Source organism: Vanessa atalanta, chromosome 17 (assembly GCF_905147765.1).
Source record: "Vanessa atalanta chromosome 17, ilVanAtal1.2, whole genome shotgun sequence".
Classification (NCBI taxonomy): Eukaryota; Metazoa; Arthropoda; class Insecta; order Lepidoptera; family Nymphalidae; genus Vanessa; species Vanessa atalanta.
Genome location: NC_061887.1, coordinates 1341048 through 1362053, shown reverse-complemented (window position 1 = coordinate 1362053; position 21006 = coordinate 1341048). Strand labels below are relative to the sequence as shown.

General features: G+C 32.2%; 1 protein-coding gene across 1 annotated transcript in view; it reads left to right on the top strand.

Moving 5' to 3' along the window:
* Positions 1–1566: 1566 nt before the first annotated feature.
* LOC125070611 (zwei Ig domain protein zig-8-like) overlaps positions 1567–21006 on the top strand; it is a 199792-nt gene continuing 180352 nt past the window's right edge. Inside the window, exon 1 of the mRNA XM_047680556.1 lies at positions 1567–1674. The gene's annotated coding sequence lies outside the window, so the exon portion shown is untranslated. The remainder of the gene's footprint in view (positions 1675–21006) is intronic.

The window sequence follows — 21006 nt, the reverse complement described above, 5'->3', positions numbered from 1 at the left end:
TCACTCTAATTATAATATTGCTATAGAATTAATATATTTTCCACAAAAGAATGGCTGCCTTTGTGCTATCAACAGATGTTCGAGGTAAAAGTTTCGTATAACCACTTAATTCTTGGTGACTTTCAAAACAATCGTTATCATAAATAGCCAACTATTTCTATTGAATGCGCGACAGATTGGGATGTTCTCCCGAAAAGCCTATAACACCGATCGATCTGAATTTTGGGTGCAAATCTATTTTATCGCGATGATAACGAATATGGAAATCAGATGCTCGCATATTTCATTTTCAAGGTCAAATCTAGAAAAAGATTGATATTAGATTAAATGGTATTAGAGGAATAAGTGGTGGAGTCAGATTTAAGCCTTCTCTTCAAAAGATGAAGAGGCCTTAGCTCAGCAGTGAGACATTTTCAGCTTTACAAACATTTATTTCTTGCAGTCGTCGTACTGTAAGATGCCGTTACATCATTATTTAAAATCTCCCTTCAAAGATTAAAAACTGCCCATGAACATTTAAAAACTCCTGCAAGTTTCACTCGTAAGGAAGTTTGGAGTATTCACCTGCGCTGCTCCATCGCTCGTTGCTAAATATGATCTCAGATTTGTTTCAACACAGGTTGGTTTCCTTACGATGTAAAATTCAGTATTGATTCCACGGATTTGAACACATGTAGTAAGTTCGTAAGTTCAAAGCCTGTTACAAATGAATTATAAACACAAATTAAGCACGCAAATATTCATTGGTACTTGTCTGGATATGAACTCGCAATATCTGGTTAAGATTCAAGTTTTCTAGTGACTGGACCATCGCAGCTCTTAATGTACGTTAATACTAACTAAGCAATACTGAGCTGTCCTCCATTCTTCTTAGATGTTCTGAGTTATAATTTGTTATTCTAAACACAAACTACAATTTGTGTTTATAAACATATAAGAACTAGCCAAGTCAGACCTTAGGCAACAATATATTACCCCAAGTTATAAGAAGAAATGATATTTTATGTAGTTATAAATAAATTTCAGGAAGGACTGTTTAACTTGGCACAAATTTAGATCTCACTTCTTTTGTAGTTGAAGACAACAACCAAGGTATATATCATAATATTTAACTTGGCTCTCATTTTTACATTTATGTTTTTGATGGGATTTAGAGTTTAAAGAAGACCGTCCAAAATAGTAGCTATTCAAAACAAAATCATCGTATATACAACATCCCTCTGCCTATATTTTATTGAATAAATTTAGCTATTTCAAAAACAAATCATGATATTCGTTTCAAATACCTAGCGTAACTATAGCGTAGAAATACATTCAATAAAAATAACAAATGTCTAAACTATGTATTAAAATTGGTATTTTCTATGTTTGAATATAGAAAGAATATACGTAATTTTTTTATTATGGACACGACAAATATATATAGAACCTGTACCTTCATAGATATAAATAATTGGTATTAAAAAAGCATCAAAGAAGTTTTGATCGTTTGAAAATGGAATATCGCTTGAGTACGAAGGTGGCGCCGCCGGCGTTTTCTCCCGCAGTCTCGCGCTTGCCCTAACCCGGCTCGCCCGTACAGTGAGCGTTATACATTGATTTTCACGCGCAAATGTGAAAGTGTGACTTGTGTGTGTGCTTGTGTTGTGTTTTTTGAATTTGGAATACCATGATGTAAGTTTTTTATTGTGTTTTTATAATGTTCTTTATTTAATTATTTAAATATTTTACGTGTATATTGTTTTAAAAAATAATTGAATCGGAATCGTTTAAAATATAAATTTATTTGAAATTGGAACAGCACACTACATATTTTACTAGATGTAATTCTATCAGAAGATCGTTTCTTTTTATCGGTCTATTTTTTTTTTTTTATAAAAACTGTTAGGTCTTATACGAAATGTAGGAATTATTTTGCATTTTTGTATTTCAGCGCTCGTAACAAATGGCAATCGATAGAATTTAATATTACACGATTGTTCAGTTTTAACACCTACGCTGTTTCGATATAAAATTAGCATAAAATTAATGAATGAAAAACTTTTAACTAGTAATAATTAATGAGAATAAATATTATACTAGAATTAATTATATAATAACTTTTCGTATAAAATTCAGTGTTACTATTAAAATAAATATTTATCATAAATATTAATGAATTATTTATTTTATGGTTTTAAACGTTCATTACAAGTGACGATTAAAACTAACAGCACCTTTTAGCTTTTATATTAAAATATATTCATAAAGAATTATTATACATTATGTAAATACATATTATACCGTTCAATTTGTAATGGTTTAATTTTAACGCCATGTTTTTATTAATTCGGAACGATGTGTGTCAATATTAACTTTTATTAAATACCTGATATAATAATCTTATTACGTTTTTATTTAAATAAATAAATATTCGATATATTTTGGTAAATTCTGAATTCGTTTTCTTCATCTTCTTCACCCCGACTTTGCACGGGTTGAATTATGGAATGATTATGTTTAATGACAAACGTACCTTAAAAGTTTTTTCTTTTTTTTAAACTGGTTCTCTTGGGTGACTATGATGCTCTGGTAGTTTACAAAAATATAATTATAATATATGGTTTAGTTTCGTTTATTGATATTATGTTTACCTATATTATACATAATTCAGGCTAGGTCTGGATTAGGATTTGCAAGATATATATAATATTACATACTCCCAGTTGATCTCTTAACGGTTTAATTATGAAAAAGTTGAGAAACTGTTGATAAATAATGTAAATGAATACACTCATAACACGTTCGTCTAAAGACAACACACACATACACAAAATGTCACACTCACACACACACATATAATCATACTCAAGGTTTGGATTAATCTGGATTATTTACAATTAGGATCTTTTTTGTAATTAGTCCTTTGTCTTCCTTTTTCTTGTCAACATAAATTAAAAAAGTTTGTAAATCAGGTCCGTATTATTAAGATTAAAATTAAATTAAATTATTATTATTATTATTATTTTACTTAGTATAACAATTTAATATTGTTATACTAAGTAAAATGTGCTTTGGGCTATGGATCTTCTTGGCGAAAAGAATGCTTAAGGAACGGAAACGGACCGACATACCATTCATTTTTATTTATATCGATTACGTACATTTATTTAATATTTAAATTAAGAAGATACATAAATATATTATAGATATATGTGTGTGTCTTTGTGGTAGCTTATCTTTGCCTGCTCTTATTAAAACGAAGTAATACAAACAACATTACAATTGTAAAATGAATATACATATAACATTAATAAAAGATAATAATTGAAATTCAAAAATCGAATAAAGGCTAATAGCCTCACGTTAAACAAACACATACAATATGAATCTGTTAATCCACGAAGGCGCCCCACTGTTAAATTATCCGCATTAATAGTCTTTAATCTTCCATTGACGACATCCGTGGTTGAGTAGAGTGTACACCGGTTTTCATGGGTACGCTACTTTGAGGTCCCGGGCTCGATACCCGGCCGAGTCGATGTAGAAAAAGTTCATTAATTTTCTATGTTGTCTTGGGTCTGGGTGTTTGTGGTACCGTCGTTACTTCTGATTTTCCATAACACAAGTGCTTTAGCTACTTACATTGGGATCAGAGTAATGTCCAATATTTATTTATTTATTTATTTATTTATTCCATTGGTCATTTCACACACACTAGGACATCTTGTAATTGCGATTGTCACTCATACTAATGTACGCATGTTATTAAGAATGGAGGGGCGCGCCTTCGTGAGTGAATTGATCTATACAATAGAACGATCTGTATATATTCTGTATAGATCCAAATGCTCATAATATTGCTAATTAATTTGCACACGTACTCATCTCATATCTCTCGTGGTTTGTACACTGACTCTCTCACCATCATTTATGTTTGGTGGTAAAGCATTAGTGGTCGAAGCATGATAATCAAATTCAGTTGAATATAAAATATCGTGAATACGTTGAAGAAACTTTTTTAATATGGTAGGTGGTTGCGAAGTTTTTTTAATTATCGGATTTAGGAGATCAGAACTTAGTACAAGGTTGGTTTTAGGTTGGTTTCGATTAAGACAAAGAAGCAATTTTATGTTTAGGTTCAATATTCTAAGAAATGGTTTTTGTTTAGGTTTCCTTTGTAATTAAGTAAAGAAAACATACGGGCTTAGAATTTGTTCAATTATGTATTGCTTTTGATTAAATTATAATTGTATGTGCCTATTTTTTGTTCCGTATGTATTCATTTTGTTTTCTATTGTAAAATTTAACTTAAATAAATTTATTCTTATTCATAATTGACTATTAAAAAACACTTCTCAGTGATATTTATAGTCAGGGTTTAGATAATAATATACGAATCAAAATTTAAAAAGGTTGCGTACGAATAATGCAGTTAAATGTTAGTATGAAAAGTAGCCTTTTCTCGTTGTTTTGCTGTTCCGATTATCTGGACGATAAATGTCGTTCCAGTCACTGCTCACCGTTGGCAATATGACGGGGCGATATATGTTTGAAAAATGTTCATTATATGTTAGTCTGTGTGTGTGTGAGTGTTTTTAAAAGCGGGAAAAAATAATAATCTGGAAAGCAATTATAATATGTATAATGTTTATATTAAATTATAATATTTCATTCTAATGTTAAAATTACAGAGGAACAGATTCTGAGAAAAAACTTCATAAGCTGGCGATATTTGTGAATTTTTCCATGAATTTGTTTATTCGAATATAATGAGATTTTTCTTATTTATATGTTAGCGAAATACTTCAAATAGCCTTTTGATTAACAGCTTAGCCAATTTATTAAACGCCGTTCAAAAAGCTGCTTGAATGTCATTCGGTATTACATCTTCTCTTCTTAGAATACGGTAATTTACTTCGGACTACCCTAAAAAATAAAAATATTTGCAGTGTCAAAAATCAAAATCAAGATATTCTTTATTCAAGTAAGCTCATAAAATCACTTTTAAATCGTTTTGTTACAGTTTTGAATTAAATGTAGACCTACCAATATACCGAGAAGAAATTGCAAGGAACTCAGTAGTTACTCTTCACTGTTGTATTTAAAGAGAATGTTAATTAATATAATATTATATTGGTTAGGTTACAGCATAATTATTTGTTTAAATAAAATTGTATTAAATAGCTTACTGGCACTGTTTAAGTACCGTTATCTATGGCTAGGCTATTAATTGAATGGCTAATTAGGCTAGATTCATTAAATACCCAAACATTTATATAATCGTATAAATAATATTATAACAATTGAATGGTGAGTACCTGGTGACCTGAGGTAAAGGATTTTCTTTTTTAGACACCAGTCTCCGTAAATATATGATATGATAACCTCCCTGATACGACTTACTTTTGTACTCGATCGAGAAATAATATAATAAATTCATTCATGAATTTGCTTGTGCCATTTATAAATTATTGTCGGTATTGAGATTATGGGATTTCAATAACATTTTATTATGTATATTATGTCATGTGTTTGTGGACAGACAAATGGGTCGCCTGATAGTAAATGGTCACCACAGCCCCTGGTCATTGACCATAAGAAAGAATAACCATTCCTGACAATACTTTGTATTTTTTTTTAAATTTAATTTACAACATCCACGGGCTCACAGTTGCCCGTGCCTTTTTTACATTTTACTTTTATTTACGTTATTTTATATTTTTACTGAACATCAGCAGATCTTCGCTGGACTCCAAGCTTGTCGTCTTCTTGGAAGACGAGGCCCACACTAACATTTCTTTTTTTTTTTCATTTTAATCCTTACAGTACTAAGTATTTCTGTTTAGGCGTTAATATATCTAATGAGTGGGTGGTATCTAGACGAGCTTGCACAGAGCCCCACCACCAAGTAGGTATAACATTTAATAATGAGAAAGGTATAAATCCTATTCACTTTATGTAACTAGTGTAGAGCGCTGTAGCACAATAGCTTCTATACCATTGAACGGATCGCCACACCGATTGGTATAAAATTGTTTTTGTTTACACTGTTGCAATGTTGAACAATATGTTGAAAATACAATGTCGTTGTTCTCAAATACAATTTGTATATTTTATATGAAATTTATTTTATTGTGTTGTAACAAGGCGTGAAATGTTTTTTTTTTTTTTACCTTTTTAAATAGTAAACATGGCCAGAAATAAATATTCGAAATGTATTTTAATATAATGGACGTCAGTTTAAATGATATTATGTCATATGCTGAAGCCTTTCTATTTGTACTAAATTATGTCAATTAAGTAATATACAGAGGGACAAAGAACTTTCTTATGTTTAAAGTTTAAAAAATTTCTTGGGTAGAAACTTGGCTGGTCTGAAATTATGCTCTCAAAGACATTATCTCATGTAAAGTCTGAAGCTGGTAGTTTTAGTTATCATTTTACAATCGACGCTTTTCTTCCCAAAATCTAGATACATATAGCATTAGGATTATACATAGTATGTATAATCTTAATATATATGTATAACATTATAAGGTGTGCAAGTGAAAAAATACGTCACCTCAAATCAATAGTCACAATATAGACTTTAGATAAAAACCTTCTTGCTATCATCCAACTTTACACAACAAAAAAAAAACAATATTTTGAATCCAATCCCTTACTTAGATTGTTATTATAATTTAATCGAATACAAAAATTTAAAATCGTTTTCATCGTCATAAGTCTTCAGTATATTATCAGACAATTTAAAAAAATTATATGTTCGATTCCAATTTCGAATTGAATTTTTTTTTTATTTATATTCATACTATTCGCTTTGCTCGCATCAGACAAAGTTGACATGACTTTGTTCATACAAAGACATACATCGTGCATTACCACTTAACAAGGTTACGTCGAATCGAAAGCAGTTTTAGTGATGTGGTATATCCATCGTTTATGAGCTCGTATTTGTATAATAATTACCTATTAGTATTATAAACAGTTTACAGCCTACGGTTATAGCCCAAGCCTACATATAGACGTATGAATACATTCTGTGAATATAGTAAGCCAATCTGCCTAATACTGAGAAAATTAAACAGCCATATATATCAGTAATATATTTTAATGTAAAAACATATTTATTTATCGTGTTTCGATAAGAAACATTATTTTCTTCATTTTATAGTTAAGTTTTTTATCACAACAATGACGATCCTACGAAATGGATCATCATAATTCGATAACAAAAAAATCGATATTCAATATTGTAATCGGTTTAAAAAAATCGATAAACGAAATGTTATATTGCTGTAATAAATACTTACAAGTGACAAAATAACGAATACATAATAATGATCTTACTCAAATCTCTACACAGTTACTCTGTACTTATCTTATACTTACGCTATAAATTAAACATCTTTATGAGCTAGCTGATATGCGCCCGTATTTCGTCTAATCTCTCTCAAGGGACTTTTAGGTCAAGTACATTTATGAGAGGCGTAAGCGGAATGATGGATCGTATTGAATATTTAATTGAATATATTGAATTCTGTTGAACTTGAATGCTAATAATTTGTACGTATTTTATTTTTTGTCTAACTGTATACATATATGTATGAAAAATAAGTATTTTAATGTTTGTGCTGGAACTTTAAACTTTGATAAGAGAGCATGATGTCTTAGATATTGTTCTGAATTATGTAAATACTTGCTGGTCTTCCTAACTTCCTCCGGATAAAATTCAAATTAAGGTAAAAACAAAAATCAATAATCCTTTTGACTTAGTAGTTTTGTGTGTGCATTGAGTCAGTCGGGACAAACGATTATATCAACTTTTGCATCACGTAGAGTTTGTCAGAACATTTTGTAGTATTGGTAGCAGTATTTTCCGTATTGTTTAATTAAAACACATAAAACTCAATATAATATATATAGCCAAAATGCATATATGTTTCAATTAAAAGGTTAATTAGAATAACTCTATACCTATGACATTTCCCAAGACGACGAATGATACTAGCCCATGCTAAAATTTTTGATGACGTCATATACCATCCTTAGCGGATTATATAAAGAAAAAACAAAAAGTTGTATCCAACTGTCACGGAAAGTAATAAGTATTAAAATATATACTGTTTTATTAAAATTACGTGTATTCAAATCTTTTAAATATATTATATATTCTGAGACCACTGTGCAACGGTGGGATTGTGTACATATACATTTGATGTACTCTGTCGTTTCTTACCACTATTCTACTGTACTGTGTTTGAAAAAAAGTTAAACGTCTGAAGTTAACGTTAACGTTCTGAAAGTTTTTCTATAAAATAAACGGTCCCATTCTATATAAATCTGCTAAACTATTTATATAATATTACTAAACCGCTCCCGCCACCGCTTACGCTCATCGATGTGAACGAGGCGTTATATTCTGAGAGGCTTTATAACTCATATCAGCTCGTGACCTCAGTTATCTATACGCTAAATTTTCCTAAAAGGCTCACTTGTATTTTTACTGAGGCTCGTTCATTTCGTTTCTTTTGGAATATTTTTTGTTATCTTAATTCGATTTCAAAGGAGTATTTAATTAAGGAAAATGTTACATCAATGAGTATTTATATAATTCAACAATGTTCTAGGAATTAGCACTAAAGTTCTTTAATTAAGTTTCGAATTAAATATATATATATATATATATATATATATATATATATATATATATATATATATATATATATTTCTTCTCTGGGGTTTACTTGACCGATTTAAAAAATTGAGATACGTATTTAATCTTTAAAATATACTTAACAAGTTTCCATTCACGGCTTCTCAGCGTGTCCTTTTTTGTGCCCCTGAGACCATGAATGCAAAATTTCACGATATCAGCGTAACAACAGCAAACAAATTAACAAACCCACTTTTCAATTTATAATATTAGGTAGGATTCAAATGGGCTTATTACAAACACTTTTGCATCATATATTATATTTATTCATCATTAATGTAAAGCTTCCGTGTTAACATATGTACATAATGAAAGGCTTATACGGTACAGCTTTTTTGCAATGTCATAAAAACATACAGAGATAAAAAGCGTTTTTTTTATCAGTAAGTTAATTAACATGATATTCGTGCCATTCCGAAATTTTGACGGAAAACCTCGCGTGTGACGTAAAAAAAATATCTTTGCGTAATGACGTCGGAAAATAATTACTTTGGAGACCGAAGAATTTTCGCATTTAGCTAATTAGGGACATTATGAGATTAAACATTTCCAGCTAAAATACTCTTTATTTATTAGTTACTGATGTGCTTAACACTATTTTTCGTTTTATTTTATGTAACCGTTAAAATATTATGTATTTAGTTTGTGTGTGTGTTAAAAAAAAAAAATAATGTGGCCCTCGTCTTCCAAGAAGACGACTAGCTTGAAGTACAGCGAAGACGCCAAATATTTTAAAGTAGAATGTAAAAAAAGGCACAAGCAACTGTGAGCCCGTGGACGTTGCTTAATTAAATTAAAAAAAATATATATCCCATGTGCTTGCAGTTACAGTAACTCACTCACTCCTCATACCGGAACGCAAAATACTAAGTATTGCTAAATGGTAGTTGAATTTCTGATGAATGGGTGGTACCTATCCAGATTACAAAGCCAAGTTCACGACGCCAAGTAAATTGTTTGTTTCACTACCTGTAATATTATATATTATTACCATCATACAATAAAAGTCTGCTCATCTTGAGCAGAATATCTGGGACTTTTTTTGTCGCTGGCAAAATAAGTTAGTGTTACATGAATTTGGGACGGGGAGGAGATATGTAGGACTCCGCCCCTCCCTGCGATGTCCAGGACCACCTTGTCGCCGGAATACTCACTCACTCACTAAAACCAGCGTTATATTCCGTCTCTTCGGCGGTCGTAACAGGATCGCTTTCGCATGTTACCGTGACGGAGTTTATTTCCACCCTGCTCCAGAGCAACGGTAACGAAATTGTATCCAATTTCTGCAAGTGTACTGATGATTCCCTTTGACGTTGAGTGTGAGATGAATTGTTACCACAGTTAAATATAAAATAGGAACTCAGATGTTTGTCCAGATTTGCACTCGCAATCTTCGGAAAGAAAACCCATCAATTTTGTTCGTGGCTTTAATCAAGATCACCAATTACAGTGATTGACTAAGATATCTTGTCGTCTTTGTATTGCTATGTCTCAACTTGAACCGCGAGTCATCCAGAGTAATAATATGTACAAGATCATAGATTAGTGAGATAGTACTTTAGACATATGACATAAGGGATGTTTCACACTTTATAGGCAGAGGGAAACTTATTACACCGGTGTCCGATATTTTATCTATCGCTCTTCCTCCAAAAACACTTTAAAAAGAAATATCTTTCAAAAGAATATAATATATATATATATATATATATATATATGCTATTTAAGTGACATATTTTGGTTCTCAAGTATCTTTATGCGTGCGTTACCTAGAAAGAGCGCAGTATTGATAAATTCACATAGTTTTACGAGTTTATTTTTATATTAAAAGTACACACATGCTTACGAATGTATAAAAGACTTAAACAAAAGTAATTAAAAAAAACACAACCAGATAATTATCGTTGATCAATAAACTCCTTCTGTTTGCAACCCTAATTTAGTGGAACGATTGTAGTGGTCTTCACTAGATTAACTGATATATCGCCGGTATAAAATGCGAAAAAGTCAACGACGAAGTGTAATTTAACTTTACAAGAAAAATGTTTGTCTCCTTCTTTTGTTTCGTCAAGGACTTAAAGCAACGACCTCATGCGTCATGCTGGATTGTATTACATGACATTTGGAACTTAATTTTTCTTTTTTTAATTTACATCAAACCATTTTTCGCTTCGTTAAATTGTAGACGTATTTAAAATGTGAATTGCTCTTGGGTGCGATGGCACTCGAAATTTTCTGCATATTTGTGCTACGAGTAAATGTTTAATTTAAATAAAATATTATAAAACAAAACAATTTAATAATCAAAAAAGATTACTCGCTGAATTCGAAATGAAATAAAAAAAATGTTGGAATGCGATCATCGTTTTCCAAACCATCAGGCGTAGTGGTTGAATTTGGTTCGTGCAAAAATATCAGTTTTTAAGCCGCCATTTTGTTATTATTTTTGTTATTATCCGACTTTCAAAAGCGATGGTTATAATTTCTTGAGGAATATTTAGTTAATTTTCTATAGTGTCGCGTTATTTTTTTAATTCAACCGATTATATTTCGAATGTCGCATTTTATTTAAAGTACTAATTATACAAAAGTTTAATAAATCTTTATCGTCCGACAAAGATAAAATTATACATCAAAATAGTTGCATTATACGTATACTCCATTACATAAGTCAAGGTTACAGTTTTATATCTGAAACAATTACTACGCTAGTAAATCGAGAATGCAACGCTTATCCGATTTTCATCGAGTTTAATCTGGAGGTAGTCCATATAAACTAGAACATTCCATTCTTATAACCAACTCGGTTGTGTTGAGAGCTTAAATATTAACCAAGAAATCTAAGAGTTCACTTATTCCTACTTTAAACTACAGTTAATTTTAAGCCGCGGCGAGTTCTGAACTAACTCGTTAATTGAGTAACTTTATTTCTATACTAACACAGTGTTCATTATTACGGTTAAAGTTTACTATACATTTATTTAACCAGGAAAAATTCTAAACCCACTTTAAAAAAAAAGTTAGAGTATATAAATAAAACTAAGCAAAAATTAAAATGAAAGTTTATTTACGTAGTTTATCTGAACACTTTTTAATATACATACTCGTCTGAAGAGTTCTTAATATTTCAACAAAATTAAAAAAAAAATGCTACCTCATTTCTTATGTTTTATGACTTCGAATTCTCGACGCCTAAAAGTATGTTCTTGTCGCTCATCGGACTATTCATTATATTTATGCAAAGGATCATCGATCCATATTTTTTGTTTCTACGTATTATAGGAACAAATCATCAGACACACAAACACAATTATAATATTAATGTTTCCTTTTCCAAATTTCGCATTTCTCCTTTTCCAAGTTGTCTAATCTCAAAGACTTCTTCGCGTGGAATATTATACGGTTTATTGAGCAGCACAGGTATATTTTTTAAACCTCTCTTTTAAAATCCTTTGCGACGGCAATCCGCCACGATTAGAGAGAGACCAGTTCCCTAGAAACGAGCTTCTATCACTGTCCATTCAATAATATCGGGTAGCTACTAAGACAACCCAATAAACTTTGAATGACCCAACAAAACCAATGAGGCAGTTTTAAATGAAACGTTGATGTATTTTTTTAAACTCACAAATACATACATAATACTTGCTTGGTGGTAGGGTTTTGTGCAAGCCTGTCTGGGTAGGTACCATCGCCTCATCATATATTCCACCGCCAAACAGCAGTTCTGAGTATTGTTGTGTTCCGGTTTGAAGGATGCGTCAGCCAATGTAACAAGCTTAAGGTACAGGTACATCTTATTTCCCAAGGTTGGCGGTGTATTAGCAATGTAAGGAATGCCTAATATTTCTTACAGCGCTATTGTCTACGGGCGGTGGTGACCACTTACCATCATGGTCCATGTGCTCGTCCGCCTACCTATATAAAAAAATAAATAAAAATAAACGAATACACATACATAAATCGTGTATAGACAAAATGAAATTCGTTACAAAAGTTTCCTGATTTTTAAATGGTCTAAGTTCATCCATTGTAATTACTTGTTAAAACTCCATTACGAACTGATTGAGCCGTTTCGTTTATCAAACTATCAAGTGGAAGTCTTATTAATGATCGTTCAGCGTTTTTGATTGCGTGATGCTGTTGAAAGTTGCCCTAGATTAATTGCTTTAGCGTTTCACTGAAATTACAATCATCGGTTTTCATTTGGAGGGAGTTTTTCAAGAGTGATGAGAGGAAAATTCCAAGGTCAAATGGATGTAACACGTCAAGTCGAAATCTTTATATAATAAAGAGTTATTACACTTCTTGATTGTGAACCATTTACCAAAGATCTGTTCACTCACAACAGCGCGCCCACTCACACATAGAAACATATAGCTGTCTTTATTTGTACATTAGCCATCTCACGCACACTACGACATCTTCGTTTGAGTGAAGCTCGTCTGTCGCAAAAAGTGTCACTTCTGTCATGTGTACTGAGTTTCTCGTAATTGAATTTATCAAAAGTAAGATTAAGTAAAATATTATGGTCGAATTTGAGCATGACATTTTATATGAACGTTTAGGCGACGTGCTGTCTAATGTAGGTATTGATCTTATCGAAGCTTAACTTTAGGAACAATGAGAATCTGTACTTAACAATCGTTGGTACTGAATGATAATTATGAATTTATCGTAATTACTAACTCGTAACTGGATTACCACATGGATAGGTGGACACCGCTTTCCATATATGTTGGCGTTGTATGTCATCGTCAATACGCCACCAATATTTGCAAGTAAGATGTTGTTTTCCTTATTTAAAACTTTATTTACATAAGAGTTTTTTCTATTGTTAAATTTGTATCTCCACAGACATATTATCGTTCTTGCCTTTGGTGTATCAGCTTTAGTTTGTATTTTGACGTGTTGTTCTTTTATTTTAATGTGACTGCATATTTTCGTTACTAGGCAGCATCACAATTTAAGTTTGAGGATTAGTTTTACAGTACATATATGGTATTCACAATTAATGTCTGTCTGCAAAGTAGTCACGGATTCCAGACATGATTTGATTCTGTCTTCTTGGGATTCTGGATGCCTTGGCTGGTCTAGATGGTATTCGGCCAGTCCTTTTAACCGGATTTCCTCTATTATTCGCTGTTTTCAGTTTGTAACAGATAATCCCTTTGGTAGTCGTTATTTGTATCTTTTTCACCATTGTTCGCAACTCCGCTTTGCTGTCGTCGGTATAAAATACGTAAGTGCAACATTACAAAGGTAAAATTCTAATGAAACCCTACTGAATACTTATAGGTTTAAATTCTGGCAGGTCCAGTGCCTGACAGAAACGTTGCGGGAGGTTGAATTTTTTTTTAATTTTCGGTAGTGTTGACGTCGATACGAGAATCTGGTTACAGTCCTAACGTGCGTGTAAGTTAATTTAGTCGGTGGTCTGACACGAGCTTTGAATGAGAAATTGGTTATTTCGAAGTGGATTTATGTTTCGTATATTTTCTGGTAGATATTCATCTACTGGTCAAAGTGTAAAAGGATAGAATTTAAAATAACTTTCATTTTAGGAACAATTATTTTGGACGTCTGTTGAACTCGAACTCAAATATACACCTATAATATATGTATGTAATACTAGTTGTCAATGAGATTTGTGATGAAGTAAGCTTGAACCTCAAGGTAGGTCATAAGTCTTTGGTATTAAACCCTACGAGCCTAACTCGAGTGAAGACGCAGGCGACAATTAGTAAGAAAATGAAAGCAGAAAGAAATGACAACAACTTTAGATTCATTTTGACGAAATATCCCAATCTTAATCGACATAAATTTTGAATGAATTAATTTCGAAAAATAATTAATGAAAGTGTTTTGTTAGATGTATCGTAGGTTGAATAAAAAATAGATTAAAAAATATGATACCGATGATGATAATGATACGGATAGATAACTGGTTGTGAATAAATTAAATCTTATAACAGTTAAATTATACGTTCAAATGAATATTAATTGTAACTCTAGTAAACTATTCTGTAACTACATGCGGCAAGTCGAGCGTAGTAAATCAAATGTTAAATTTAACTCAACTGTCTACGTTGATTACAAGCCTGATGAGTCGTCTTTGAATACATATTATGTTTATTATATAGCTTAATACACATATCAAACAAAACTATAACAATTACACGTTACCCCACATACATATAACGAATTTATTTCGATCGATCAACTAGAAAATAGTCTTTTTTTTTTATTTTATCGAAATATAAATTTTACCAAAACTCGGCACAATGACAATTTATATCCGAGCTCAACACATTTGATACTTTCATCCCAGGAAATGAAAGGATTCCTCGCGATAGTCGATCTATCTCCATTTTGAAAGTAGCTTAAGTCGCAAGCACAAGTCGTTGCCCAGATTTGAATGAATTGTTTCGGTACGTTGATTTTCGTATCTTTAGCAATAAAATCTATCAATATATCAAGACATATGTAACAAATACGTCACGTATTTTCATTTGAATCGCAATATATCAAGAATCATAAACGAAATGTATTTTATTCAAGTAAGCTCTAACAAGTAGGCACTTATAAATAGTGATATTAAAATATCTGTCTTCTAGAAATTGTGGCTTTCGTATGGTCGTGAGAGCCGAGATGGCCCAGTGGTTAGAACACGTGCATCTTAACCGATGATTTCGGGCTCAAACCCAGACAGGCACCTCTGAATTTTCACGTGCTTAATTTATGTATATAATTCATCTCGTGCTCGGCGGTGAAGGAAAAACATCGTGAGGAAACCTGCATGTGTCTAATTTCAACGAAATTCTGCCACATGTGTATTCCACCAACCCGCATTGGAGCAGCGTGGTGGAATATGCTCCAAACCTTCTCCTCAAAGGGATAGGAGGCCTTAGCCCAGCAGTGGGAAATTTACAGGCTGCTAATGTAATGTAATATGGTTAACAAAAGTAAGTCTTGTAACTACTATTACCTGATAACCCGAGGTTAATAACTCTTTACATTTATACAACAGGATCTCAGAAAATGTTCAAAAATAATCAGTTGTAAAATATGAAATAATTTTCGAGGAACATTTGCGTGTTAAAGGATATTACAAAACTAATAACTTTTTAGTTGATTGCACACCTTGGGAATGAAACGATAGCCTCCAAGTTATATCAAATTTAAAACAATATTATTGAAATGAAAATTACAATGATTAAATATGGGATAAATAAAATTGAGTATCTTTAGCTGTTTCTTCACAAGGGAATGGTTGTTACCTACACAGAAGAGCTTGAACAATGCCCTATCAACAAGTAAAATTATTAATTATGACAATAGTGATACTCGTATTTAAAATCAGCATCACAATCTAATAAATAAAGATTACTGATTGCTGAAAAATTACTGTTAGTCAGCCAGTTTAATTACAGGCACAAGGGACATTACGTCGTAGATGTCAGGGTTGACAGCGGATTAACTGGTTTATAGATCAATCTCAACTAATTGGAAACTGGACCATACAACAAAGTCGTAGGCTTTTTTTGTAAATATAAGAGCAAGTAATGAATTAAGTATACTTGTTCAAAAAAATGACCGAATTCTGTCAAGTCCTAATTTTAATCGTCAGAAACATTACAGGAATATATTTAATGTAAAGCAACCATCAACTTGGAATGCTGATACTATTAGAAACTCAGTAGTTATTCCTAAAACGTCCATAATAAAGACATAAAAAGTAATCTCCCAATAGAATTTTAATATAATCAACGGTCCGTACGGGATCATTATCTTTGTTATTAAAGTGTGGTGGTGGATTGTATATAAAGTGTTTGTTTGTTTAATAATATACATTACTACTAAGTAAATGAGAAACTTTAATAACGTTTGTTTACTATACTGCTAAATTATATTTAGTGTATACGTGAAAGTAAAAACACAGAATGTAACACTTTTATTAATATTTTAAAAGAAAAATGACGACGATATCCACTTGACCGATTTCCACGGCCAAGGGCATGGATGCCAACGTCAACATATACAAGTGTGTGTGTGTGTGTGTGTGTAGTATAGATGTACAACTAACTTCTGACATAGATGAACCTTCGTTTTATTTCAAACAGTCACCCCAAAATCGGGAATAATATCTTCAGACCATCTCACGACCATACAAGATTCGATGCAGACTTTCGATCCAAATTATTGGGCTACTTAGCTCAAAATTTGAACCAGGACGTATCGATCCGTAGTCTCATTTAGTACGCCAACAAGTTTCTTATCAGTTTGCCCATATTACTAGTGATAAAACAATAAATTAATCTCATACTATATTGGTTTCTGTAATTACTTTTCGAGGGTAGAACAATAACCTTTCTAATATTGAAGATATTACTGGATTATAATTTGATTTCTTTTATATCACCTTTATATAAAATACCTATAATATATGAAAAAAGGTTAGACTACCTCATTGGTGTAGCTATAAATAAGGCTACATAATAACATAATAAGCAGCCCGTAAATGTCCCACTGCTGGGATAAAGGCCTCCTCTCCCTTTGAGGAGAAGGTTTGGAGCATATTCCACCACGCTGCTCCAATGCGGGTTGGCGGAATACACATGTGGCTGAATTTCGTTGAAATTAGACACATGTTTCCTCACGATGTTTTCCTTCACCGCCGAGCACGAGATGAATTATAAACACAAATTAAGCACATGAAATTTCAGTGGTGCCTGCCTGGGTTTGAACCCGAAATCATCGGTTAAGATGCACGCGTTCTAACCACTGGGCCATCTCGGCTCTTAATAAGGCTAAATATCCTAAAATCCTGGGTTCAAAACCTAGGCTGACACAAAAATTCTTGGGTTTTTCTAAAACTTGAAGTCTGAAAGTTGGAAGTATTTTCACTCGCGTGCCTCGGAAACGACTTAAAGCCGCTCTTCTGCCATCCTGCTCCTTCGTGTCGGATTTGCCATCACATCGGATTATGAGTGAAGAAATAGAAAGTGCATCCGTGCTTTGGCACACTTGCACTATAATGTCCTGCGTAATTGTCCAGTCTCCCTTACGATTGACAGCCAATGCCGAAATCTGTTAGGACTATATTTTTATATGAAAGAACTTACAAATGGGCCATTTCATGATACGACGTGGTCACTATCGTCTGTTAAAATTGGCGTTATAAGAAATATTTACCAATGTGCCACAAACCTTGATAACTAAGAATTTATGCTTCTTATGTTTGTCAATAAGCTGAATAAAATTTTGAGCTGAAACACAACGATGTTAAGTAGATGCTTAGAGAAGAAGAGGTGATGAGTGGTTGGTGGTAACGGTAGTGGTGGTGGTCGAGCTTGAAAAAAGCCCTACCACTAGTTAACACAGTAATATAAATATTACGAGCATTTACTACTCTATTACACAAACCTGGGTACGTTATTTGGCTCCAGATACAGTTCTCTGACTATCAGGGTTATTTATAAAGTCAATAAATTTGTTCAGTGGTACTACAAGCTAACTGAAATTGAGACGATTGATAGAACTCAGCACTATTACAATATTTATACTAATATTGTAAATGTGAAAGTAAATCTATCTGTCACCTCATTCCTCTGAAACCGCAGAACCGATTTAGATTAAATTTGCTATGGAGATAATTTGACTCTAATTAAGACGTTATGTTTTTCAGTTCAACCACTTCCAAATTGCATGCGGGCAACGTCACAGCTCCATAATTTTAATATTACATAGCTAACAATAGTATAAAGTGTTAGTGAAATGAATTGTCTGGCTAAAAAAATGTCTACGCGAAATTTTATTACGTTAAATCTTCACTCTAGATAAACGTGAGAAATTTTTGGACGCATGCCCAATGACACGCGCTATCTGTTTTCAATATCACCGAGAATGTCTAAAACTAGATGACACTGTTTTTCCAACAATACCTTCCGTTATATTTAATTTGATGTGATATTTTATTTTAGTGGCTATATTGTTTAATTATATATTAACATGATAAAGTTTTCTACTATAATGTTTTGGATGACTGCTGATATAAATTCAATAAGTTCTAAATAACATTACAATTGTAATAAATCATCTTGATTAATTTTATTTTCTATTTAAGTCTATGTCTTCTACTGGGATATTTTTTTGTGATCTGGGGATCGCTGGGGAACCAGTGAGGCCGATCAATTAAAATATATATACGAACGTTGTAAACACATTACTTAAATTGTGTACGTTGTATTGGGAAAGCAATTGTGATCAAGAATTGTGCTAAAAATAACTAAAACTAGTCTTGATGGCCGTGAGGTTACAAGTGAGTTTAATCTCAAACCAAGCATCACTAAATTAGTGTGCTTAATCTGTATTTATAATTCATCGTTAGGTAGCGAAGGAAATCTTGCACGTGTTAGATCAGCCACGTGTATCCAACCTGTGGTGGAGTAATTTCTAATAGTCTCCACAAATGGGAGAAGAGGTTTTTGCCCAGCATTGGAATATTAACAGGGTATCACTTTAACCGTCGATTCTTTGCAAGATTAGATTAATTATCTTCATAGAATGTTTATATTGAAGGGAAAACGTATAAACATTAATTTATATCATATTCAGATGATAAAACTCGAAGTGAATCACAAATGATGAGCTAATATTTGAGCTACTTCTACTTTAATATACCCATGACGTCAATTCTCATATAAAGAATTGTGATATTTTACTTCCAACAGAAATTCCATAGACAATGTGACAGGGATGTAAAATGGCACATGAGTAATACACTCGTATCTCGTAAAACAAGCGAATGGCCATGTTATGGGGAACACGGCACTGAATTCACCTTTGTAAATGAGGGTTCTAAAAATGTAGGCAAAGGAATTTTATATAATGCCTAAATTTATTTGACTTTTAAAAATATTCAATCCTTTTTGCGTCAAATAAGTTTCACACAAACATTACACTTAAATTTAACGTTTGAAATTTTAGCCTGATTTTTCTTAATATTTTATTTTGATTTTCATTAAAATTAATTGATAAATTATATCAATATTTAATTGATAAGTGCAATGTATCTTCAAGCCTCTCCGGTACAACATGTATTACAAAGGTCGTACAATGTATTACACACTCCATACACAAAATTGAGACCAATAACCTAGTGACTTTGGAGCCAAACAGCTATCTCATTCGTTTTACATGACGGATAAAATAATATTTTTTCTATCTATTTGACCACAAGGACGGAATCAAACGATTTATTTTATAAATAGATAAAACACTTAAAAAAGACGTCAAACATATATTATTAAGTAACATGACCATCATCATCATCCTCCTACTCTTAGCCCAATTTTATTTGGGGTCGGCACAGCATGTCATCTTCTTCCAAACTTCTCTGTCTGACGTCATCTTACAAGCAACATTCTTTCTAGCTATCTCGTCTTTAACACAATCCATCTATCTTTTCTTTGGTCGTCATTAAATAATACGACCATACATATACAATATGTAATATCTAAATTTAAAAAAAAATGAACCTCACAGAAGCCTCGCTCGACATTTAACATCTGACTAGAACAAGCAACGTCAACATTATATCCTGTCGGAAAATACGTCATTGCCGTCCAAAGGCCAAAGATAGCAACGTGTGCCCTCATTGGTCAAATCAAATAGCGCGCACTTTTCCGACTTCCTGTCACACATATTTACGTCTCTTTTCAACAAATCGCTTCCATAAACTGCAGGAAAGTGATACGTTATACCATATATAAATTCCGGATAAAGATATCACGAATTATCGGTTAGTTTCCTTAAATTTTTTAAGCATAATTTTACTCGGAGTTTCAATGAACCGACATTAAATTTCAAGCAGTTTAAATGAGCCTATTTAATGATTGGTCAACTGTACGCTGCACTGATCATGCGGGTGTTTATCGTCGTTTAAAAGTTTGTTTGTATTGTGGATTTTCGGATTCCAACAAAAGGGCGATAGAGAGGATTGGATAATTACTGAGAAAAACCAGCCTAACGGAGTAATTATTTGTTATTGTTGTTGTGTTCCGGTTTGAAGGGTGAGTAAGGTGAGTGCAACTATGAACTTAGATTATATGCTTTGCGTGTGTAATCAGTGAAAAATTCCGAGGCAAGATAAATTTTTCGGAATTTATTCCATCATTTTATCCATCAAGCCGTATTACCTGTGGTCCGATAAAATTGCCTTCCTTCAGTGATAAGCTACCACAATACACGATGAGTCCATCCTTTTGCATGGAGATTGTGTGTGTTATATTTTTTATCTTCACTTA